This window comes from Cebus imitator, unplaced genomic scaffold, assembly GCF_001604975.1.
Source record: "Cebus imitator isolate Cc_AM_T3 unplaced genomic scaffold, Cebus_imitator-1.0 Scaffold105, whole genome shotgun sequence".
Classification (NCBI taxonomy): domain Eukaryota; kingdom Metazoa; phylum Chordata; class Mammalia; order Primates; family Cebidae; genus Cebus; species Cebus imitator.
Window position 1 is genome coordinate 5,704,834 of NW_016107420.1, and position 25,405 is coordinate 5,730,238.

At 42.6% G+C, this 25,405-nt stretch overlaps 1 long non-coding RNA gene across 1 annotated transcript in view; it reads right to left on the reverse strand.

The window, feature by feature from the left end:
* Nucleotides 1-6,346: 6,346 nt before the first annotated feature.
* LOC108310597 overlaps nt 6,347-25,405 on the reverse strand; it is a 91,474-nt gene continuing 72,415 nt past the window's right edge. Inside the window, exon 4 of the long non-coding RNA XR_005201714.1 lies at nt 6,347-6,545. This is a non-coding gene — a long non-coding RNA (uncharacterized LOC108310597). The remainder of the gene's footprint in view (nt 6,546-25,405) is intronic.

The following is a 25,405-nucleotide window of genomic DNA, read 5'->3' on the forward strand; positions in this document are numbered from 1 at the left end:
CTAATTAACTGGGTGTGAATAGAGGAGAAATCCTTATAATTCAAGTTAACTCTATCTGCTAATATCATTTTTCAAATTGAAGCCCATTTGGTTCTAGGTATTAGCCAGACTACAAAATAATCATGTACTCCAGAATCTGTCCTGCCCCACTAATGAGGAAATATCCTTAAAAGGCCCATTGAAGAGGCATACTTGGATTTCAAGTAGCATCTTCCTTACCTCCTCCTGGTACCCTTGATATTGAGGAAACCACAATATCAGAAACTCTGACTTTTCCTTTTAAAAATGCAATTATTAATGGACAAACCTTCCCAAGGATTGACATTCAATTCAGAATCATCAGTTCCTATAAACTACAAGTGTTTCACATGCACTGAAGACCACACCAGCTTCAATTGTCATGTCCCAGGGTCTTTACTGTGCCAGAGGTGACCAGCATCCTCAAGTTGTCTAGTCGTTTCAATGTACATGTCATAGCTCAGGCATGCCCTCAACCCATGGCAGCAGGGTGTCAGTGGAGAAGCTAAGATTCAGGCCAGAGAAGGGCTGGTCCCTAAGGAAGGAATGAAGGTTGCAGTGAGAGACCCCAGTTTAATAAGCGGTATTTGAAGTGGGAAAAGCACATTTGGGCTCACATCAGGAGTCATATCTCAGGGGATCCAGTGTCATGAACAGGTGAGGAACAACAGCTGGGCACAGATAAAAGTTTACCTGCAACCAACCCCCAACCTGCATGGAATTTGTGGTAGCTACATCTCTATCTGAATCATCTACCTGGTATTCAAGTTCATGTAAGCCCTTAACTATCTCCACAGGGTTTGTAATTAGACTCCTCTACCCCAGCCCTAAAGCTCAACAGGCAGCCCCCCTTACACAACATGCCAGCTGCTGTCATGCATCTCAGCTTTTCTCTCAGACTTCCATATTATGGCTCCATTACATTCGGCAACAGGGTGAGGACCTAGGGGCACCTGACACATGTGTGAGCCCCACGCTATGTGACCTTAGACAAGTTACTTTTGTAAACTTCAGTTTTCTTATCCAGAAAATGGGAGCATTAGAGTTCCTTCATCTTAGGGTTGTATGTGGCTTAAGTGAGATAAAGAATGCCTGCCACATGGTAACTGCTAAATAAAAACAGGATGGAGGATGGGTCTTCTTAACCCTGGCCACATGCCTGGAACCCAACCATAACACAGTGGCTCTCAACCACGGGGGATTTTGCTGGTCGCATTAACTGAGAGGGGCTGTGGGGCTACTGACCTCTGGTGAGCGAAGGCCAGGGATGCTGCTCACCGTCCTGCAATGCACAGCCCAGCCCCACAATAAAGAACTATCTCGTCCAAAATGTCAACAGTGCTGAGGCTGAGAAGCCCTGTCCTGCTAGTAGCTTCATTTGACTTCCTTTGGCCCATGCTGCTAATGTGTCCCCCAAGCTGGGGTGCCTTTGCAGGGAAGGAGGGTCTCTAAACCTGACCCTTCCCAGGACTGGCCCATCCCACTGTCTCCTGAGCCCCCAGTTGTGAGATTCTTTGTCAAAAGGCCACCAGGCTTCATTTCCCTGACCTGAGTCCATAACAGCAGGGGACAGGCAGAATCACCAGGCCTCTCTGACCACAGACAGGCAAGAAATTGCCTCCTGCAAGGCTGTGGCAAAGAGCCACGTGAAAACAGGCACAGCAGCCAGTCGAGCGTTCCACCCAAACTGGCTCCACACCAGGCCCAGACCATGAGTCACCACCACATGCTGCCGCCTCTTGCTGCGACCTTTCTTTATCCCTTCATTAGCCATAAATCTTCAGGAGCAAAACAGCAGCGAACAGACTGGGAAGGCCCTGGCAGAATATCATGCCAGGCAAATGCCCAAATCAAAATTCAGAGTTAAATGCCCAAGCTCTGGATGAATGCCAATCATAGCAAACCAAGGCTCCCCGGAGCCATCCCTGCAAACCAGGGAAGTGGACAAACGGAACTCCCCCCCTTTGACATAATTTAAATCATGTGACAACACTGGAGCATCCTCTCCAGGAGAAGAAACAGATGTGTTTAGCAATACCCAGATGGCTGGGGACAAACTGAAAAACCTGTGCAATGTTTGCCTATAATTCATGCTTGCACGAAAAACTACACTGTACCCCCAAGTAAATCTTTCTAGTGTCCCTGACTCCTCTAATGTCAAATGGAATTAAGTCTCTCATGCAGTGTTGTGAGAAACAATTGACACAGTTTATTAAGTAGTGCTTTGACTCAAAATAAAACAAAATTGGCTTTTTTGTTTCATTTTCTGGGTTGTAATGCTGGGGCAAAGGCTAGTGGATAGGGCAGCTCCTTCTACACAGGAATTTTACTCTGCCCAATCTCACTGGAATTGTCTTTCTCAAAGTGTAGATTCTCAGCACCTGTGTTGGAAGCACCTAGAGAGCCCAAAAACAAGCAGATTTCCTGGGCCCTACCAATAACCTGCTGAATTGAAATGTTTATGAATGACGCTTTGGAAGGTGCCCTTTTAACAAGTTCTCACTTGAGTTTTATACCCTCTAAAGTTTGAGAACCTTGTAACAGTGAATAAACCCCTGGACAGCCCAGCCACTAACACTATTTCCAGCAGTAAGAAGACAGACTGGGTCCTTAACTCTCTTCTTTCCTCTGCCAGTGGCACCCCATCTTATGCAAGTGAAGCTTCCAGACAAGACAAGACAAACCCAGAATGACTCATCTGAGCTAAACTGTCCACACTCACACTGATGTTTATAATACTGACAGCAGCAACTTTGCCATTTGTCCTTCATGGTTTTGTAATTTCTTTCAACATTCTTAAAGTTAAAAGGGCCTGAATGTTTCCTTTTCACAGCTGGATGCTGACTGCTCTGAGCAAACTTGCATCTCCGTTGCTTGTTACCAGGGAACTGATGATAAATAAACAGAACTGACCTTAAATCAATCTCTCCTCCCATCCCTCCTCCCCTCCCTCCTCACCTCACCTGTAACAACTTTTTTTGAGTATTTAATATGTGCTCCAGACATTCGCATACATTGTTGTTGCAAATGGTCTTGTAAGGAATTAGCTCCATTTTACAGATGAGGGAACTGAGCCACCAAGAGGCCATGTAGGTAGCAGAACTACTGTTGGACTAGGCTTTCTGACTCCAAACCCAATGCTCTTAACAGCTAAACTATACTGCCTCCTGCTGTCTCCAGGAAATTTTAATTCAATGTAGCTACCAATTGACTGGTTGTCTAGCTTTTAAAATCTTCTTACCATACCATTACCAAGCACAAACACGCAGACCAAGTAAAGTGGGATTATTTTATGACTACTTGACCATCCAGTTTCATCAGTTATGTCATGTAACTTCATGAGCTTCTGGGATAATACCAGCAACTCACATTTGTTAAGCACTTACTGCTGTAAAGAATTGTTCCAAGTGCTGAAAGTATTCTAACTCGTTTAATCCTCACAACCACTCTTGGAGGTAAGTGCTACCATTGTTCTCTCTTGACAACTAGGAAGAAATGTTTGCTAAGGTATCTAAGGTCACACAGCTAGTAAGTACCTAAGTTGTGAATATACCCAGAAAACATGACTCTAAAGCAATATTAGTTAAAGTTAATTAAAGCCTTAACTAACCCACTTTACTGTGTATTCCACTGTTAACACAATGACAGTGTCAACACATCTATGCAAACAATGAGGCGAGGGGACACACTCTTCCTAGATCTTTCTGGTGCCTGAAAGAATCCACATTGTTTTGAACCATGGTTTCAGAAATGCTATAGAAAACCAAGACCCATAAAATGCTGAGCACATGGAAGATGAAAGCTCTAAAATGGTGTGGGATTCTGTTGTAAATAAAGTCTCAGAAAGAGTTCAGTTCTGCAATGTGCTTTCAACTAAGGGCAGGGAGAAGCTTTGTTATGATTATTACAATCTAATTTAAAGCTGAAGCCAGGCGGGAGGGAAAAAAAAAGAACATAAACTCTCCACTAAAGCTGTCAGCCCGACTGTAGCCTCCAACTGTTTTAGTCACTAAAACCTTGTATTTAATGGTCACTTTTATAACAAACACTAAGAAAGAAATACAAAGCTCTAAATCCGACTTTATTTCTTTAAAAATGAAAAGAAATGGCATTGGAGGGCTCAGGAAGGTCACTGAGAGACAGTGCCACCATGCTGCCCTTCCCGCTGGTGATGGTGACATAACCATCGAGCCAAAACTCTGGTCTAAGGTAGTCTAATAACCTTGAAGGGAATCTCAACTGTGTGTGCAGAGTCCAAATCATTCCCAACACCAAGTGACAGCAGCTTCTATCCATTTGGCCCAGACCTGGAACTTCTATATTCCCATTTCAGAATGATCATCTTTCCATTCATAATTTATTTTACATGGCGTTATTGCCACAGGAAGTAAATACTGGGTGGCTGAAGTGAAAGTCTCCCATAAAACTCCTTAACAAATTGGAGCATTTATCTGCTAAGCCTCAAGGATGCAGTTTGTCTCTGATTATGTATGACATCTTTTAAATTCTTCGGCTCAGAAGAACATTCCAGAGATGCTACTATGGTCTGTCACTAATTGCAGAACCAAAAGACCAAATGCTGAGACCATATTTGGCCAGAAGATGTTTTCTAATATTTATGAGGTAGTGTGATCAAACTAAAATCTGGGAAACAAAACTTCGGGAAATGAGCAAACTCCTTATGCTTAAATCCCAGCCCCAGGGTTCCCGCCTCCCTGACTTTCCTAGGACAAGTTAGTCACTCCAGCTTCTGGATCCCACTGCATTCTCTTCATACCTCAATGGTGGCATGGAACATGTTGTAATCTAATTATTCTTTTTCACATGTCTGTTTCCCTTACTATCTACGTGGTAGCTCCTAGAAGGAAAGGGTCAGTGCCTTATCATCTCAATGTCCTCAGCACTTAGCAGAACTGGCAAATAATAGGCACTCAACAAATATTCAGTGAAGAAAAGAACAAGATCTAAAATGAGAAGACAAAACCCATCCATTCAATTCAAAGTGATTTTGGGGTGGGGGGTTTAGAATTAGGCTCTCACTCTGTCACTCTGGCTGGTGTGCAGCGGTACAATCATAGCTCACTGCAGCCTCAAACTCTTGGGCTACAGAGATCCTCCTACTTCAGTCCCCCAGGTAGCTGGGACTACAGGCACCTTGTAGACAGGCACCACACCTGTCTAATTTTTTATTTTTTAATTATTTATTTTTTAGAGACGGGGTCTCAATCTGTTGCCCAGGCTGGAGGGCATTGATACAGTCATGGCTTTCTTCAGCCTCAACCTTCTGAGCTCAAGCAATCCTCCCACCTTAGCCTCCTGAGTAGCTAGGACTACAGATATGTACTACCATGCCCAGCCAATTTTTATGTTTTTGGCAGAGACAAGGTCTTGCTGTGTTGTACAGGCTGGTCTTGAACACCTGTCCTCAAATGAACCTCCTGCCCCAGCCTCAAAAAGTGCTGGGATTACAGGCATGAGCCACCACATCTGGCCAGAAAATGAGTGTATCCATTAATCCTGTGGTTCTGAATCAATAATTTTGTGGCTCAATCTTCTGACTTGGTCTGTCTCTGGTTCTGTTTCTATTCAAGTGTGATCCTTTTTATTTTTATTTTTTGAGATGTTGTCTCACTCACTCTGTTACCCAGGCTGGAGTGCAGTGGCGCCAACTTGGCTTACTGCAACCTCCGCTTCCTGGGTTCAAACAACTCTCCTGCCTCAGCATCCCAAGCAGCCGGGATTACAGGTGTGACCCACAATGCCCAGCTAATTTTTTTTTATTTTCAGTAGAGATGGGGTTTGATCATGTTGGTCAGACTGGTCTCAAACTCCTAGCCTCAAGTGATCTGCCCACCTTGGTCTTCCAAAGTGCTGGGATTACAGGCATGAGCCACCATGCCCAGCCTCAAGTGTGATCCTTACACCAAAGACTTGATCAGGGATCCTAAAGTTGATGTAACACATAAGCATATAGGATTGCAATAAATTGACATACTATTAGGTTGGTGCAAATGTAATTGCAGTTTTTGCCATTAAAAGTAATTACCTTTGCACCAACCTAATATTTACTGGATTTCTCAAAGCAAAAAAAAACAACTAGCATATGGATACTTCCATTTTCAATCAGGAAATTGTGTCCAATGAATCTGAGACTATTTCTTTCCTCCTTCCTCCATTCGGAGGGAGGACAAGTCTGAGTGGCCATTCCCACACAGTCCACAGGAAGGCAAGAGTAGGATTGATCATTCGCTCCCTGTCATTATCCCTTAACTCTGCACCAATATCTTCAGCCCTACTCAATACAAAGGCATCATGACTCCCCCATCTGTGTTACCTTTGCCATGAAGTCACCTATTCTGGGGCAAGGGAAGCCTGGACAGAGGCAGGACCAGAAGAACAAAGCTCTGTCATCTTTGCCCCAACATGCCTCTTCCAAATCCCAAAGCTCAAGTGTGTCCTCCTGACGTAAAGCCACATGCCAGAGTTCTCTCCTCTTCTACCACGCAGCATTCATTACCCTTTGTTTCCTAGATGACAGAGAAGATTTATTAGCATGTGAAAATTCCCCAATCCACCCACAAGTAGAATTATCTTTGTCAGCCCAGTTCATAAATCTTTTATGATACAGAATCAGAGAATGGATAAGAAGTCCAGAGAGGTGTGAGAAAACAGGGAGACTAACCAGAGAAGCTAGGTCAGTCTACATAATAAAGAGCTGGGAGATGCCGGGCACAAGAGGGGATGTCAGTAAACACATTGGGAAGTAGTGATTGATAAAGAATTATAAAGGAGAAGAAGAAGGCTTTATGATGTGTGGCTGGCAGAGAAGAACAAGTACTCCTTTAATGTGCTTTGAGAGGCTTGTGTAAAGATTAAAATCACTTAAATTATATTTGGTTTAGGCTGGGCACATTTATAGGAAATTCCAGGCAGAGATTGGGCCATTTGGGCTCTCAGCTTGTTTTAGAGTTATTCCTGCTATGTCCTAATGCAGTAACACCTTTCCAGGTTGGGAAACCTTTTCTTGTGAGAATCACTTTACCACGTAACATAATCCATGAGAGTCTAACTGGGATCCATAAAGGATAATTAGACTCAGTTACAAGGAAGATTACAATGAACCTCTATGTTATATATTTACTATTGGCCAGGCACTGGGAAAGCTGATTTAAATGTATTTGCTCATTTATTCGGTAACAAATTTATTTTTTCTTTTATCCTGTCTCATTTCAGAAACATAAAAAGCAGCTTAGAGAAATACGTAACTACAAAAATATAATAAATAAAAAGTGAGAGTAATTTTTTAAAATTGCAACAGTGTAAACGGTGCCATGTATGAGGCCAAAAACGTATAACACAATGACATGCACACTTGATACTGATGAACCACACACTTGGCTCTAGGCTTTCTAGCAGCTAGTTCAAAGAAAGAAAACCAGTCAGTTATGCAAATCAGCAAGTCCATAAGATTAAAGCACAGCAAGAGATGTGAAACTATTCCTAGTACAAAGGCCAAATAAGCATTTCTCCAGTGGAGAGGAACCATACATGATGGACAAAACAGCTCCCTCTACAACATCCGCAAATAGAGTTTCAAATACACATTTCAAAAGCTATTTCTTATATTGCCATTGAATATAAACTGACAATTTTACATCTAACTAAAGCAAGTCTGCATATAACCCTGTGAAGTGGACATCATTCTCCAGTCTGGTGAAAAAAAGTAAGACTCAAAGAGGGTGACTAATGTGTCCACAGACACACCCCATGAAGTGCACACTAGCTCAGGTTTGTGCAAGGTCTTCATACAACTGACACCGCTCCAGCAAGGCCGAACCACAGAACAAAAGGACTCCTCTTGGTCAAAAGTTATTCTCTACCAAAGTCATCACGATGCACATGCATCTTCTTTGCAAAAGACTGAAAAACAGGTTTCTCAGGAGGCAATATTATAAGTCTGTTGTATGAGACAGGCCCTCCTCAATTTCAGAGTGGTTTCTAGCATCTGTGCTCATTTAAGTATTTGTTTAAGTGTCGCTGAAGCAGGTGGCACCCTAAGTACCAGCCTGCAAAAGAGGTCGACCCTGTGGAGGGGCGGGGGGAACCAAGACCTGGTTATGTTGCAGGTGTCCTCCCAGGTACCCTCTCAGGACCAGCAGGTAAAGGCATCTCTGGGTACATCTCCCTCCCCCTCTAGGACTGGGTGATGGGAAGAGATGTTCATGAGAAGAGGAACACGAAGGGGAGGGTGGGAAGTCTCTCTGGATCACATTGAAGGGCTCGCGGTGGCAGGCCCAGGAAGCAGGGATGTGTTTCTCACACTCAAGCAGCCGTGTGCAGGGCAGGAACAGCTGGGCAGCAGTCCTCAAGTTAGAACAAGAGGGCTTCCCAGAATCACATTCCCAGCCCCGCCCCAGACTTACTAAGAATCTGAGGGCGAGTTGACCCGGGATGATTCTGATGGGCAGAACACTTGAAAACCTCCGAGCTAGGACATGCAGCAAAATTTGTTCTTTAAACTCACCAATATTTACAAAGGGCCCTTCATGTGCCAGACTTGAAGTCAGTCCCAGGAAAGAGAGAGGAGCACCAAGACAAGACCTCTTCTTCAGAGTACAGTCACTGGAGACAGACATTTGACAAATAAACACAGAAACAGACACACACTAATTCATGCCTTTCTCTCGCCTAGAATCAAATCTGTCAGCTTGCAGTGGAATGTACCGAACTTTCCAGGGCCAGGGACGCTCAGTTTTAAGAAGTATGAGGAGCTGCATTTCAAAAAGTCATAACCTGAGAAGAGAAAAGCACCCTCTGGTGGCTCTCTGGGTGGTGGCACCTGCAGGAACCTCCAGTCCTAAGAAAGAGGGCAGATATGGCTTCAGGCAGGCGGCCCCAAGGCAGGAGATCCCAGAGTAGCCAGAATGTCCACAGGCCCTGTTGTGTTTCAGTCATAAATCTCTCCTCAGTGTCAAACCAGTCACTCTGGGAAAAGACATTTCCCCCTGTGTCCATTGCTAAGTGGGTTTACTTCTGAACACCTGGACTCTGCTGTGGAGTCAAGTGACATAATCTATAGTTTAGGCATGGCCTGAGTCCATCTCCACTCTCCCTCGACTCTAACATGCAGCAGGGTCTGGAACACAGAGGTACTCAATATAAATATGATGAATAAATAAATGAATCACACTATCCCATCTAGCCCGACATTGTCTGCTTTGTCAGACTTAGGGAAGACTGGACAAATAATCACAATGGTTAAGTCCCTGAATTCTCTGAAAATAAATGACTTCTTAAAATATTTAAATATAATCTATGTCCTTCCTAAGAGTCTCTATGAAAAGAATAATATTCACAAGGGGTATACTTTGTGCTTGGAGCTAAGCCTGGTATGGCTTAATTTGCAGTAGAGTAACATGTAAATTTATGATAATAAATTATATTATTTAAATGAAATTACAAAAATAAGAGTGGCTCACTCATATTCAACTTTCATGAATGCTGACACCTCTTGAAGAACATGGAGGTCTGATCTGTATTCAGGCCTGAATACCAGCGTGAACCACAAGAGCTCAGGGACTACTGGTTTGAAGTATGTTCATGGGAAGCCCAGTCAAATACTCGCATGATATGCTTAGCATTTCCAGCACGTCTCCACTCCAGAGGCCATGAGGAAATCCACTCTGTGCAGGGATCTGGGTTATGAGATGGCACCCACAAAGTCACTCAACACTAGCTCTCAGAGACCCCCAGGAATAAAGGTCATAACAAGAAGGAACAGAAAAGGCATACATTTGATGATATGGTGGAAGAATTAGAAGGATAGGGAGAGAGAGAAAAGCACAGGATGGGGAAAAAAACCCTCAAAGAACTATTTGCAATGGTGCTTAATCCACAAAATCCAAAAGTAAACAAACCAGTCAGTAGCCTCTGAAGGAGGGAATTGATTTTGAGACATGTTGATTATGCCTTTAACTCTTAAGCTTGTGAAATAGTCTACTGAATTAAGAAACACAAGAGGCTGAGAAGTACATCTTGCCAAAAATTTAATCCATCTGAGTTGAAAGGCCACGGCACGCCAGCAGAGAGAGAGTTGGCTAAGTAGTTCATCAGTGCACAGCCATGGTCTCTCACTGGATTCTACTTCTAATACTAGGAGTCTCTTCTGCCCACCACATCTGGCTGAGCACAGGGCATGGGGTTTAACATCTGTACCTGTGGGATGTTTGCAAGGGGGCTGATGCTGACCAGAAAAACAGCTTCATTCACCTTCGGATGAGTGACATCAAATCTTCATTATTCAGAATTTTGGAACCCTGTCTTTGGGGTTTGCTGCCTGTAAAAAGCTCACATTACTCCCAACTACCATCCTCAGAAAATACATGAAAGAAGTGGTTAAAAATGTTTACTTTGGTAGAAAAGCTGACTTTTAATGTTCACAGCACAAAGAAATAATAAATATTCAAGGTGATGATAGGCTAAGTGATATGGTTTAGCTGTGTCCCAGCCCCAAATCTCAACTTGAATTGTAATCCCCACAGGTTGAGAAAGGGAGGTGATTGGATCATGGGGGCAGTTTCCTCCATGCTGTTCTCATGATAGTGAGTTCTCAGAAAATCCGATGGTTTTATAAGGGTTTGGAAATTTCTTCTTTCCTCTTCTCTCTCCTGCCACCTTGTGAAGAAGGTGCTTGTTTCTCCTTCATCTTCTGTCATAATCATGTTTCCTACGGCCTCCCCAGTCATGTGGAACTGTGCAACAATTAAACTTCTTTCCTTTATAAATTACCTAGTCTTGGGTACTTCTTTATAGCAGTGTGAAAATGAACTAATACAGGAAATTGGTACCAGTAGAGTGAGGCACTGTTATAAAGATAACCTGAAAATGTGGAAGTGATTTTGGAACTGCGTAATGCGCAGGGGTTGGGACAGTTTGGAGGGCTTGGAAGAAGACAGGAAGATGTGGGAAAATTTGGAACTTCTAGAGACTTGTTGAATTGTTTTGACCAAAATGCTGATAGTGATATGGACAATGAAGTCCAGGCTGAGGTGGTCTCAGATGGAGATGAGGAACATGTTGGTAAATAGAATAACAGTGACTCTTGCTATGCTTTAGCAAAAAGACTGGCAGTATTTTGCCCCTGCCCTAGAGATCTGTGGAACTTTGAACTTGAGAGAGATGATCTGAAATTGGAACTTATGTTTAAAAGGGAGGAAAAGCATAAAAGTTTGGAAAATTTGCAGCCTGACCATGCAGTAGAAAAGAAAAACCCATTTTCCAAAAAGAAATTCAAGGTGACTGCAGAAATTTGCGAAAGTCACGAGGAGCCAAATGGTCATCACCAAGACAATGGGGAAAATGTCTCCAGGGAATGTCAGAGAGCTTCGTAGTAGCCCCTCTCATCACAGGCTCAGAGGCTTAGGAGGGAAAATGGTTTTATGGGCCAGGCCCAGGGTCCCCTCTGTTGTGTGCAGCCTTAGGACATAGTGCCCTGTGTCCCAGATGCTCCAGCTCCAGCCGTGGCTAAAAGAGGCCAAGGTACAGCTTGAGCAGTTGCTTCAGAGGGTGCAAGTCCCAAGCCTTGGTGGCTTCCCCATGGTGTTGGGTCTGCAAGTGTGCAGAAGACAAGAGTCGAGCTTTGGGAGCCTCTACCTAGATTACAGAGGATGTAAGGAAATGCCTAAATGTCCAAGCAGAAATCCGCTGCAGGGGTGGAGCCCTCATGGAGAACTTCTGCTAGGGCCATGCAGAGGGGAAATGTGGGGTTGAGCCCCTACACAGAATCCCCACTGAGGCACTGACTAGTAAAGCTGTGAGAAGAGGGGCACCATCCCTTAGACTCCTGAATGGTTGGTCCACCGATAGCTTGCACCATTCACCTGGAAAAGCCACAGGCACTTAATGCCAGCCCATGAAGGAGCTGCCCAAGGCTGTGGGAGCCCACCCCTGCATCAGCATGCCCAAGATGTGAGAAATGGAGTCAAAGGAGATCATTGTGGAGCTTCAAGATTTAATGACTGCCCTGCTGGATTCTGGACTTGCATGGGGCCTGTAGTCCCTTTGTTTTAGCCAATTTCTCCCATTTAAAATAGGAGCATTTACCCAATGCCTGTATCCCCACTGTATCTAGGAAGTAACTAACTTGCTTTTGATTTTACAGGCCGTAGGTGGACGGGATTCACTTTCTCTCAGATGAAACTTTGGACTGTGGACTTTGAGTTAATGCTGAAATGAGTTAAGACTTTGCAGGACTATTGGGAAGACATGATTGGTTTTGAGATGTGAAAAGACATGAGATTTGGGAGGGGCCAGGGACAGAATTACATGGTTTGGCTCTGTGTCCCCACCCAAATCTTATCTTGAATTGTAATCCCCACATGTCAAGGGAAGGGGGTGACTGGATCATGGGGGCAGTTCCCCATGCTGTTCTCATGATTGTGAGTTCTCACAAGATCTGACAGTTTTATTAGCGTTTGGAAGTTCCTCCTTCACTCCTCTCTCCTGCCACCTTGTGAACAAGGTATTTGTTTCCCCTTTGCCTTCCACCAAAATTGTAAGTTTCCGGAGGCCTCCCCAGCCATGTGGAACTGTGAGTCAATTCAACATCTTTCTTTTATAAATTACCCAGTCTCAGACATTTCTTTATAGCAGTATGAAAGCAGACTAACACACTGATTTGATCATTACACATTGTATATATGTATAATTTTATATATGAGATATCACTGTATTCCGGAAGTATGTACAACTAAAAATAAAAAATATGTTGGTTTTGAAGTCAGAGACTCAAAGATTAGAATTCTGGGCTTGCCATTTAGTAGCCATGCAACCTTGGGCAGGTTTATTTATGTCTGTGAACCTTAATTTCCTCAAGGTTAAAATGCAGATTACAATAATATCTATCTTAGAGGTTTACTGTAAGAACCAAATGATATGACATAAGTAAATCTGTTGGCAAATGCTAGGAAATAATAAGCTTTCAATATACACTTTTTAAAGTTCTAGTTCTCATCTGAATCCAAAGATATCAAATGACTTCCCTGAGGTGGCATAAAGGCAACTCAGCACCATTTGCTTCTCAATATCATGGATTGGTTTCAATTGCTACTTTTATTATGTATTATTTATCCCCTCATCTAGTCTATTAGTAAATGTGTTAAATTTTAAAAGAGGCTTGTTTCATTTCTCTCAAACATTTCAACCTCTTTGGAGAAATTGTTATTAACCATCACTTGCTGTTCATAAACATTCAGTTAGGCTGACATCCAAATGTCAAGAGTTCAGACATGTAAACATAAAAATAATTTTGCCAGTAAAATTTCATGAGCTTCCACATAAAGTGTTTCAATTGACTCCATTTTGTTAGCTGTGATCTTAATCCTTAAAACAGCAATTAATCTCAGCTAGTAGTATTCTGATTGTTTTTTCATCACATTTAAAATACCCTTGAGGACAGGACTGTGGCTTGTACTTCCTTCATATCCTACACAATCTCCGGTGTAGCAATAGGACTAAGTAGATGTTTAATATCCACCTTATCAGGCTATCTTTGGTATGAATAAACGCAAGTTCAGGGAAAAAGAATAATCCAAGTCTCTTTCTCAAACTAAAGGCTAAATTATAAGAAAATTTTAACTGTTCCAATAAAAGCAATACTTTCAGCTACTGTGACAAAATAAGACTGCAAAGACAGACTGAACCAGCCTCCTTGAGTTACTGGACCCACTGTTCTCATTGGTCCATGTGAATGTACAGTGAGAACACACAATGAGAAGGAGAGATGCTTCTTATTGTTTAAAAAAATTATAGCAATAAAAACCAAAATCTAAACTTATAGTTTTCAGCCTATGGGTACACATAACATGTCAGTGATAACAGTACCTCCCTCTTAACTGGCTTGTTGTGATCTGAATAACAAAAAACTTCAACAATGCCACTCTTGTGCCACCTTTTTAGCTGTCACTTGTGTGACCACAGAATGGCATTTTCTCTGCCTTCCCTTTACACTACACTTAAAGTCATAGAATTCAACCCCTTGCCAGTCCATGAAGATCCTAATTCCTTGCCTAAAATTGTGTGCCTAGTGTTCACAAACCTATAAACCTACGAGATGCCAAAATGGTACCCACCAGATGCTAAAATGGTTCCCTTCCACGCTCTTGACCCCAGCCACACAGTGATCCTCACAGTGCAAAGAAAAAAGCCACAGTCCTGGTGTCCTCACCTACCAAGTCCACATTTGTCATGATATTTGTGATTAGACACATGTGCTCCAGGGTCTGACCACTTAGGAGAGAATTCTGGCTCTAATACTCACTAACTCTGTGAACTATGGTAATTAATGAGCCTGTCTTAGCTTTAGTTTCCTTAACTGTAAAATGGTGATGATACAACTGAGGCTTATTGCAAAGAGTGGATGCAATAAGGAACATAGCAGCTAGTATAGTTTCTGGCACGTAAGAAACACTCAATAAATGTTCATTATTATTATTATATTACACCCTGAGAATAAATCACTAGAGTTATGCCCTAACATATCATTTAATGACTAGCTGACATAACTGCTGGGAAACCCTAAAAGTGAATCCTTTTTTGACAGGCATTATATTAGGCCCTATCATATAGTTTAATATTCACAAACACTGAAGTAAATGTTGCTATCACTATTTTTACAGGTTCATAGAAGTTACTTACCCAGACTTAATTTGTTTATACAAAAGAATAGACAATGGCTGTCCAAAGTCCCAGTTTTCTCCACTAATTCATGGTGCCTCTCTCACACTTTGGAAAACTTGAGACCTTTTTAATGGTGCTATAGTTAACATAAAAATCAGCAACACACTCACAGGTTTAAGCTGCTGTCCAGAAAGCTGCCCTGACTCCTGCCCACTTCAGCTTCTGTCCACAGTTCACAAGGACACAACCATCTACACAGCTGCTGGATTGTCATCACATTTGAAGTTGTATTTATTTTGAAGTCCACAAAGCATGTGTCCTTATAAAAGTAATGGATGTGACCCTCAAACACTGATGACTTCCCAGCAGGGGCCCAGTGGTTGGTTTATCTGAAAGACTTTGAACCCATGGCTCTTCCAAGCCTCTTCACAGGGAAAGACTCTAAATCAACTCATCTTTTATGAGCTGCTAACTTCCTAAACTGGAGTTGGGAGCCTCCTTGTTTGAAAGAGACATGGAGGGGTCTGGGACAATGCCTGAGCTGCCCCTTTCTGTCTCTGGCATGGAATACTCCCTGGGGTTAGGAATGTGCCCACCTCCCCTGTTGGTGAAAGCTGCACCCCTCTCATCTCTGTGTGCAAACACCATCCTCCTCTGTGCTGACTCCTCAGTTCCCTCCCGTCAGCAAGTGTCATCTTCTATACGTCAGGGGGCTAAATCCCAGCAAGACCTTGCCGAAGTTCTTTCCCTAATGAAGTAGAAGGCACATTGAAAAGATGATCTGAGTCTCCTCCAGAATTTCCTCTTCCAATTTCTGCATTCTCTTATGGACAAGGTACAAGGTTTTTTACTCACTCTCATTTCCGGAGTCAGAGTGTGTACACAACAGATGTGTTCATTTGATATGGAAAAATCTCCTCTTTTTAGTAAAAAATTATTATTACTACAGTAATGGACCTGCATTTGCAAACTGCTTGGAAATCAGGAACAGCCAAATAAAACCCATACTTTCTTCTGCGTTCCTTTGGTATTTTTTATGTTCCTCTATTATTTTGAAGACCATTGTTTACATATCTGGCTCTCCAGCTAGTCTGTAAATGCTTTAAGAGCCAAAACTAGGTTTTAGTCATTTTTGTAACCTCAGCAAAATGCTCAGTTCCTGAAATGCAGTAAGTGATCAACAAATATCTGGATGAATGGATTTAATGGAATCCTCAGACTTTACAGAAGGAGGGCCCTTGAGCAAATCTAATCTGAATTTTTCTCATTTTACAGTACTGTCTTTCCACTGGACTCCAATCAGGTTTAGAGATTACAGAGATGGCAATGCCATCAACTAACTTCTCCCACTCCTTCTTCCTTTTGTGGTTCTTCTAGCCACTCAAGGGGCGTGAAAGGAGTTCCAGGCTCCTCCATTCAACCAATTTCTTTACAGTTTATCAAGTTTCCTCAAAATAATATGCCTGGCCAGTTTCAATTTAAAAAGCTTTTCTAATGCTGTCTTATTCTCCTCTGAGAGAGTCCAACTTTGCAAATCTTTGCAATATTTATGTTTATAAGAATACAAGTAGCAGACATTTATTGGCAGGTACTCCATGCCAGGCACTGTGTATGGCTTTACATACTTTGTCTCATTTAATTCTCATGACAACCCTATGAGGCTCAGACAGGATAAGTGGTTGCCCAAGATGACACAGCTAATAAGTGGCCAAGCCAGAATTTGATCTAAATCCAGCTTCAGAGCCCTACTTCTTTAATCTAAGCTAGCTGAGAAAATCACCCATATTTTTCTCATGTAGCTATTTTGAAGGTTTTATTCTTAAGAATCAACTGCTTTCATTATATCATGGATGTGAAGTATTTCTAATATGTTGATGAAAAGTATTAAGTAGGAAATAATTGTATTCCTAAACTAACCCCATAAAACGGGATAGACTTCTATTATGAAACGTCTTTGAAACGAGTTCAGAAGGGAAACAGAACAGGAAAGCACATAGAAACCCAAGGTGCTTATCATATCTGCTTGATGCACTGGCCAGCAGTTGTCCTTCAGAGGGAGCAGTGAAGTCACAGGGGATCACCTGCTCTGTAAGGTGACACATCTTGATTAAATTTTTAAAAGGAAGAAAAGGAGAGTGTAACCTCTGTTCTGCCTACTTGAAGGTTACAACATATGCAAGAGGCTGATGCTTGCTTTTACTGGCTGTGGAAACATATCATGTAACTCTTGCCTACTCAGAAATCCAGTTTGGGAAGGGAATTCCTATAGATGAATTCCAAGTAGCTGACTTTATCAACATCTTGGGACATTAAGTTGCTTCTAACCTAATTATTCAAACTATTTTCAACCACAGATTGTGTCATCACCAACACTCAGTCCAAAGACTAAAATAAAACAATCCTTGGAAAATTCCAGCAGCATTCTCATCAGTGGGCTCAGACCTTCAAAAGGCTCACCGAAATGCCGGGGTGCAAAGGCCCAGCATTCTCTGCTCCTCATGTGCACTTCTGAGCATTCCTAACTCAGACTATTTGCAATCTAAAATTCTTTACTCACTCCCACCAGCTTGGCAAAAGACTTTCCCTACTGGGACGTGCCACAACTTGTAGGAAGAACTCCACTAATTAGAAATACTGCACTGACAGTGGTCGTGAATAAGTTGTGCCAGGTGTTCACATGTCCTTAATACCAGCCATGTTTGGTTATATATAACAACATAAAATCAGGGCAATGGAATGCCTGGTCTTGCAGGCTGTGTCTCTAGCCATACATTGCATTTTAACCCATATCACAGGCTAATTAAAGGCACAAAAAGTTATAGTTTTTAGCTCAAATTTTCAAAGAGGAGAAAGAAGTCTAAAATGTATTAAATACCTACTAAAGGGCAGGCCTTGTGCTGAGAGCTTTACTTATGTTACCTCTATAATTCCCACCATGGTCATACAAGGGAGGTATTACTGTCCCCATCTCACAGATAAGGAAATGTAGCCGCTGAAGGATAAAATATCCTGCCCAGGTGAGTGGTAAAGACAGGATGGGAACCCGAATTATGTGAACCGAAATTCCATGTTTGTTTTCGCCAACAGATCAAAGTTTCCCCACACTGCCTAGTCCAGGACAAAAAGCATAGGAATAATGGTTTTAAAAATACAGATTCTGCAGTCAGGCTTCCTGGGTGTTTAATCTGCTCCGTTCAGTTTCTAGGTATGTGACCTCATCAAGTTGCTTAACTCTCTTAACCTCAGTTTCCTCATGTTAACAAAAAGAATAGAGATCATTATAATGCTACCTCATAGATTTTAATTATTTGACAATAATTATGATTGATATTGTTTGGCTGTGTCCCCACCCAAATCTCAACTTGAATTGTATCTCCCAGAGTTTCCACATGTTGGGCAGGTAACTGAATCATGGGGGCTGATCTTCCCTGTGCTATTCTCATGATAATGAATAAGTCTCATGAGATCTGATGGGTTTATCAGGGATTTCCGCTTTTGCTTCTTCCTCCTTTTCTCTTGTCGCTGCTATGTAAGAAGTGCTTTTCACCTTCCATCATGATTCTAAAGCCTCCCCCGCCATGTGGAACTGTAAGTCCAATTAAACCTCTCTTTCTTCCCAGTCTGGGGTATGTCTTTACCAGCAGTATGAAAATGGACTAATACAGTAAATTGGTACCAGTAGTGTGTCATTGCTGAAAAGATACCCAAAAATGTGGAAGCGACTTTGGAACTGGGTAACAGGCAGAGGTTGGAACAGTTTAGAGGGCTCAGAAGGAGACAGGAAAATGTTGGAAAGTTTGATACCTCCTAGGAACTTGCTGAATGGCTTCAACAAAAATGCTGATAGTGATATGAACAACAGGTCCAAACTGAGGTGGTCTCAAATGGAGATGAGGAACTTGTTGGGAACCGGAGCAAAGGTGAGTCTTATTATGTTTTAGCAAAGAGACTGGAAGCATTTTGCCCCTATCCTAGAGATTTGTGGAACTTTGAACTTGAGAGAGATGATTTAGGGTGTCTGGCAAAAGAAATTTCCAAGCAGCAAAGCATTGAAAATGTGACTTGAGTGCTGTTAAAAGCATTCCATTTCAAAAGGGAAACAGCATAAAAGTTTAGAAAATTTGAGGCCTGATGATGCAGTAGAAAAACAAAGTCCATTTTTGATGAGAAATTCAAGCTGGCTGCAGAAATTTGTATAAGTAGCAAGAAGCCTAATGTTAATCCCCAAGACCATGGGGAAAATGCCTCCAGGCCATGTCAGAGACCTTCAAAGCAACCCTTCCCATCACAGGCCTGGAGGCCCAGGAGGAAATAGTGATTTTTGTGGGCTGGGCCCAGGGTCCCCATGCTATGTGCAGCCTAGGGACATGGTGCATTGTGTCCCAGCTGCTCCAACCATGACTGAAAGAGGCCAATGTAGAGCTCTGGCTGTGGCTTCGGAGGGTGGAAGCCCCAAGTTTTGGCAGCTTCCGTGTAGTGTTGAGCCTGCAGGTGCACAGAAGTTAAGAATTGAGGTTTGGGAACCTCCACTATGATTTCATAAGATGTATGCAAACACCTGGATGCCCAAGAAAAGTTTGCTGCAAGGGCAGGGCCCTCATGGAGAATCTCCACCAGGGCAGTGTGGAAGGGAAATGTGGGGTCAGAGCCCCCACACACAGGCCCCCACACAGGGGCATTACCTAGTGTAGCTATGAGAAGAAGGGTGCCGTCCTCCAGATCCCAAAATGGTAGATCCACCAACAGCTTGCACCGTGCACCTGGAAAAGCTGCAGAAACACCAGCCCATGAAAGCAGCCAGGAGGGAGGCTGTACCTTGAAAAGCCACAGGGGTGGAGCTACCCAAGACCATGGGAACCCACCTCTTGCATCAGCGTGACCTGGATGTGAGACATGGAGTTTAAGGAGATCGTTTTGGAGCTTTAAAATTTGAATGCCTCACTGGATTTCAGAAGTGCATGAACCCTGTAACCCCTTTGTTCTGGCCATTTTGTCCCATTTGGAACAGCTGTATTTACCCAATCCCTGTAACCCTGTTGTATCTAGGAAGTAACTAGCTTGCTTTTGATTTTACAGGCTCATAGGTAGAAGGGACTTGCCTTGTCTCAGATGAGACTTTGGACTGTGGGATTTTGGGTTATTGCTAAATGAGTTAAGACTTGGGGGGACTGTTGGGAAGGCATGATTGGTTTTGAAATGTGAGGACATGAGATCTAGAGGGGCCAGAGGTGGAATGATATGGTGTGGCTGTGTCCCCACCCAAATCTCAACTTGAGTTGTATCTTCCAGAATTCCCACATGTTGTGGGAGGGACCCAGGGGAGGTAATTGAATCACGGGGGCCTGTCTTTCCTGTGCTATTTTCGTGATAGTGAATAAGTCTCACAAGATCTGATGGGTTTATCAGGGGTTTCTGCTTTTACTTATTCCTCTTTTTCTCTTGCCGTTGCCACATAAGAAGTGCCTTTTGCTTCCCACCTTGATTCTGAGGTCTCCCCAACCACGTGGAACTGCAAATCCAATTAAATTTGTTTTTCTTCCTAGTCTGGGGTATGTTATTATCCGCAGCATGAAAATGGACTAATACAATAACTATGGTCATTTTTTTTTCCACCAAGCCTCATCACCTGTTAAATAAAATGTTAAGTTCTTACTATAGTCCAGGTACTATACTGAGGGTTTTTACATGAATTATCTTCTTCAATTCTTACAGTAATCCAATGAAACAACAGTAACTAACAGTTCTTGATCACTTACTACATAGCAAAATCTGTCTTAAACACTTTACTCATATTAACTAGAGTAAATAACTAATAACTACTCATGTGAACTAGTGAGTAACTGGGGCAGGCAATATCACTGTCTCAATTATGCAACTGAGGATAAGTAAATTGCCAAGGTCACACAGCTAGGAAAACATGAAGCCATCCTAAGTATTCAGGCAGCCTGACTCAGGGGGTTCAGTCTTAACCTCTACTCTCAGGTTTCTGGGCCTGGGATAGGTCATGGAAGAAATAAGAGCTCCCAAACATATCGAAGCTATAAGACGTTTAACAAGTAAGGATGCTATAATACTCTGTAGCCAAATGTCCAAAATATGCAAAATACATGCTACAGGCCCAGGAAGATAAATAAGGCGGTGAGGATAGTGGCCTGTGGGTTCTGGGGAAGCCTTCCTCAGGAATCTGTGGCTTTCACTGATTGGAGTTAGTCAGGAGGTGAAGTAGGGGGAAAGTGTCTCAGGAGGGAGACTCAGTAAGTGCAGACAGGTAGATCTGAGGTGTGGGGCGGGGGAAGAATAAGGAGACAGACTTGACCAAAGAGGGGTTTCATAAAGCAAAATAGAGATAAAATAAGACATGAAGACAAGGACAGTTTACAGAAGACCCTTGACAACAGTCTTAACTGAGATGTCACTTATAAGGAAGCATGAGATTTTTTTTTTTTTTAATTGAGATGGTTGTGTGGGGGTCTCACTCTGTCACCCATGCTGGAGTACAATAGTGCAATCTCAGCTCACTGCGGCCTCCACCTCTAGGGCTCAAGCGATCCTCGCACCTCTGCCTCCCAAGTAGCTGGGACCACAGGTGTGCACCACCAGGCCCAGCTAATATTGTGTATTTTTGGTGGAGACATGTTGTCCAGGCCTGTTCCAAACTCCTGAGCTTAGTGCCAGGATTACAGGCGTGAGTCACTGCACCTGGCTACAAGCATCAGATCCTTGAGGAGGAAATCGACCTCACCGAGAGTGCCCTGTGCAGCACAGCTTAGTGTGGAGAGCTGGAGCCAGATGTGGGCTCCGCAGTACCTCCCCACTCTTGACTGAAGGACCAGCAGCAGGAGAGAGAAGGAAGGGCTGAAGCAGAATGAGTGGGGTTCAGTGAAAGATTGATGCAAGAGAGCTTTAGCCAAGAACAGATCCACCATGTCAGGATCTGAATCAGGCCCAGTCAACACTGAATTCCCACACCTGGCTCTGTGAATAACCTACGACACATCATAGATGCAGAAAACAAATTTGTTGAATAAATGAATGAGTCATCTAGCTGCCAGCCCAGGCTCTTCATTTTGCACATCAGAAAATAGATCCTAAAGGTTATGTGAATTAACCAAAATTATGAAAATATGAGCAGAAAAATTTAAACTAAACTCCCAAGTTCTAACAGTTATTCCAGACTTTTTTTCTGCTATAACTTGCTCTCAAATTGGGAAGCCTCTGGGACTATAATATCAATAACAGATGTCATCAATAACAGAAACCGATATTTGGGGAAAGATTGCTGGGGTTTTTAGTTAAAATTAACTTGGTTTTGAACATGTAAATACTGACTTGATGGCAGAACTTCTGATTAGAAATGTCCTATAAGCAGTTTTCAATTTGAGACAGAAGTACAAATGAGAATTAATGACTAGATGGATATATTTGGGAATCACAAATACAGAACTATTAGCTGAAGGTGCGAGGAACATATTTTTATAATGTCATGAATAAGAAATGTTTTTGGTTTCCCATTACTTTAATTAAATATTTTTTAGTCTACTGAAGGATTGTTGAACAAGCAGTGCACTTAGCTGCAATCAGGATGTTAATGTTGTTGGAATCACTTCATTTGCACATGTCAATCTTTGATCTGCCTGCATACAGAATGATTTGGGGACCGCTGCATTGACCAAACTACATTAGTGTCCCCTGAACAGCATTGCCAGGGCTCCAGATCTGTCCTGTAGGTCTTACTGGAATCTCTATTCTGTAAATTTTGCTAGATCATGCCAGCTACAGTTTCCAAGGCAAAGCAAAGATCTTAAAACTTTTCTCAGATTTACAGCATGTGCTTAGGCCATACATGAAGCAGAGGCCTTAGATGTTTCTGCCCTATAAGATTTTTCCCTTTCGCTCCCTAAATTCAAACGGTCAACCCAAATCAGCAGATTAAGTGTGCTATCAATGAAGCTAGACATTGCTGAATTACTGTCATCTAAAACAACGCCTGTTTTCTCAGCATGGACTCTACATAATTCTACACCAACCCAAAACCTAGTTACTGAGCAATGGGTACCCTACACTGTTTTATGGGAAAGGGCAAGGCACTCTGAAATAAATACATAAACATAGATAGACAGACAGACAGACAGACAGACAGACAGATAGATAGATAGATAGATAGATAGATAGATAGATAGATAGATTTGGAGAGGTAATCAGTTTCACTGAGAAATTTTTAAATCTTTTGGGCTTTGTGGTGAGTTGAATGTTGGTCCCACTCAAAAGATGTGCCCAACCAGAACCTGCAAATGTGACTTATTTGTAGGTAGGGTCTTTGCAGGCATAATTCAGTTAAGGATCTTGAGATGTGCTCACCCTGGATTATGCAGGTGGGTCCTAAATCCCATGACCAGTGTCCTTATATGAAACAGAAAAGGAGAAGACACAAGCACAGGGAAGTCTCTGTGAAGAAGCAGGCAGGGTTTAGAGCTATCGGCCACAAGTCAAAGAACATCTAGACCCACCAAAAGCTGGCAGGCGTGAGGAAGGACTTCCCCTAGAGCCTTCAGAGGGAGTAGGACCCTGCTGACACCTTGAATTTGTACTTCTGCTCCAAAACTATAAGAGAATAAACTTTTGTTATTTCCAGTCAACAAGTTTGTGATAATTAATTACAGCAACCACAGGAAGCAAATACAGAGTTCATAAAGTGAAAGACTTTTATCTCTTTTGATCCCCTTGGAACAAAGATCTCAATCTTATCTTCAAAAATTCAACCCTCCAAAAATGCTACTCTTGGCTCCAACAAACAAGAATTATCATTTAGGTTAAGCGAGTTTTTGGTGCAGCAGCCAACAGGTAGAAATTATCTGTGTGTTCCGCACGTTCTCACTCATAGGCGGGTGTTGAACAATGAGAACACATGGACACAGGGAGGGCAACATCACACACTGGGGTCTGTTGGGAGGAAATAGGGGAGGGGCAGCAGGGGTGGGGAGTTGGAGAGAGATAGCATGGGGAGAAATGCCAGATATAGCTGAAGGGGAGGAAGGCAGCAAATCACGCTGCCATGTGTGTACCTATGCAACAATCTTACATGTTCTTCACATGTACCCCAAAACCTAAAATGCAATAAAAAAAAAAAAGAAAGAAATTATCTGTGTGTTGATATTTTTTTTTCTTCCTGGAAAAGCACAAGAAATTCAGAGTTCATATCTCACAAGCCAATTTTGAAATCACATACAACAATTCTCCAATCCTCCATTCCTTCCCACAATCGCCTCACTGTTGTCGGACAAAGCACTGTTACCAGCTGGTGAGCTTTATTACACTGTCAGGGTTGGCTTCCATCAATTCCTTATGGGGAGTAAAGCTGAGTTATTATAGAGGTGACCAAAATCACCACCTGAATGCACTTACTAAGAGCTTCATCAACTGACTCACCACGTTCCTCTCCGCTCTAATTCTGACGTCAGTTTGGGCAAAATAAACTTCCATGTGAAATACCCATCCAACACCCAAAACACAAAGTTCCTTGACTTTTCAGACTCCAGTGACCTCCACTTCACTTCCCAACTCAGTTTCATGGGCAAATCCTAAAGCTTGTCTTCACTGCCAACCCTCCTCCCCAAACCCTGTCCCCCTTAAAAAGTGACCCACAATTCCTATATGGTGGCTACTGATTATAAATCCTTTCAGCCAGCTTGTTGTAACCAGTTCCCACTCCACAACCTAACCTACACCACATCTCAGTTAAAAGGAATCCTCCACTCATTGAAAGCTAGACTCTCCGCCAATAGTAGACTATTTGTCTTCTGTTTCCAGTAACAATTCCTCCTTCGTCTCTCCCTCTCTTCCTATCTCTCTCCTATATCTTTAATAGTGTTTTCTCGAAGGCTGTTCCCACTCAGCACTTCCCAGAGATTGCTGAACTCTCTCTTAACTTGGTCATTGCCGTCCACCTTTGACTTCCCACAGCCCAGCTTCTTGGAAGTGCTGGTCACCTTGAGTTTTTCTACTTCCTTACCTCTTATTCACTCTCAAACTCTAATGTTCACTCACATGACTTCAATGAAACTCTTTCAACAAGGTCACACAAATGTAACAAAAATCTTTGTCATTGCACCTGACCTCTCAGTGGCTTTCCATGCTGTTTAATCCTCCTTGTCACTCTATCCTCCCTCTGTTCCTGCGTATCATGGACAGAAAGTTTGTCCCCTCAAAATTCATATGTTGAAATCCTAATTCCCCAGGTGACAGTATTAGGAGGTGAGGATTTTGGGGGGCAATTAGTTCATGAGGGCGAAGCCCTCCTGAATGGAATTAGTGCCTCCATAAAAAGACACAAAAGAGCAGCTTTCTCTCTCTTTCTGCCTTGTAAGGATACAATGAGAAGAATGCTATCTGCAAGCCAGGAAGAGGGCCCTCACCAGACACTAGATCTGCCAGCACTTTGATCTCAGACTTCCCAGGCTCCCAAACTGTGAGAAATAAATTGTGGAAGTTACCTGTCTATGGTATTTTTGTTATAGCAGACCAAACTAAGACACTGGGACACCATTATCTCCTGGGTCTCCTCAAGCTTCCTCAACCATTTTCTCCAATCCCACATATTTACATAGTTCCGCCTTCTTCTCTTCTTGCACACTCACCTATATACTAATGATTCCAAAATTGTCTAGATCCTAAACGCTTTTCCTAAAGTTGATACCAACTGTGTGCTGGGCGT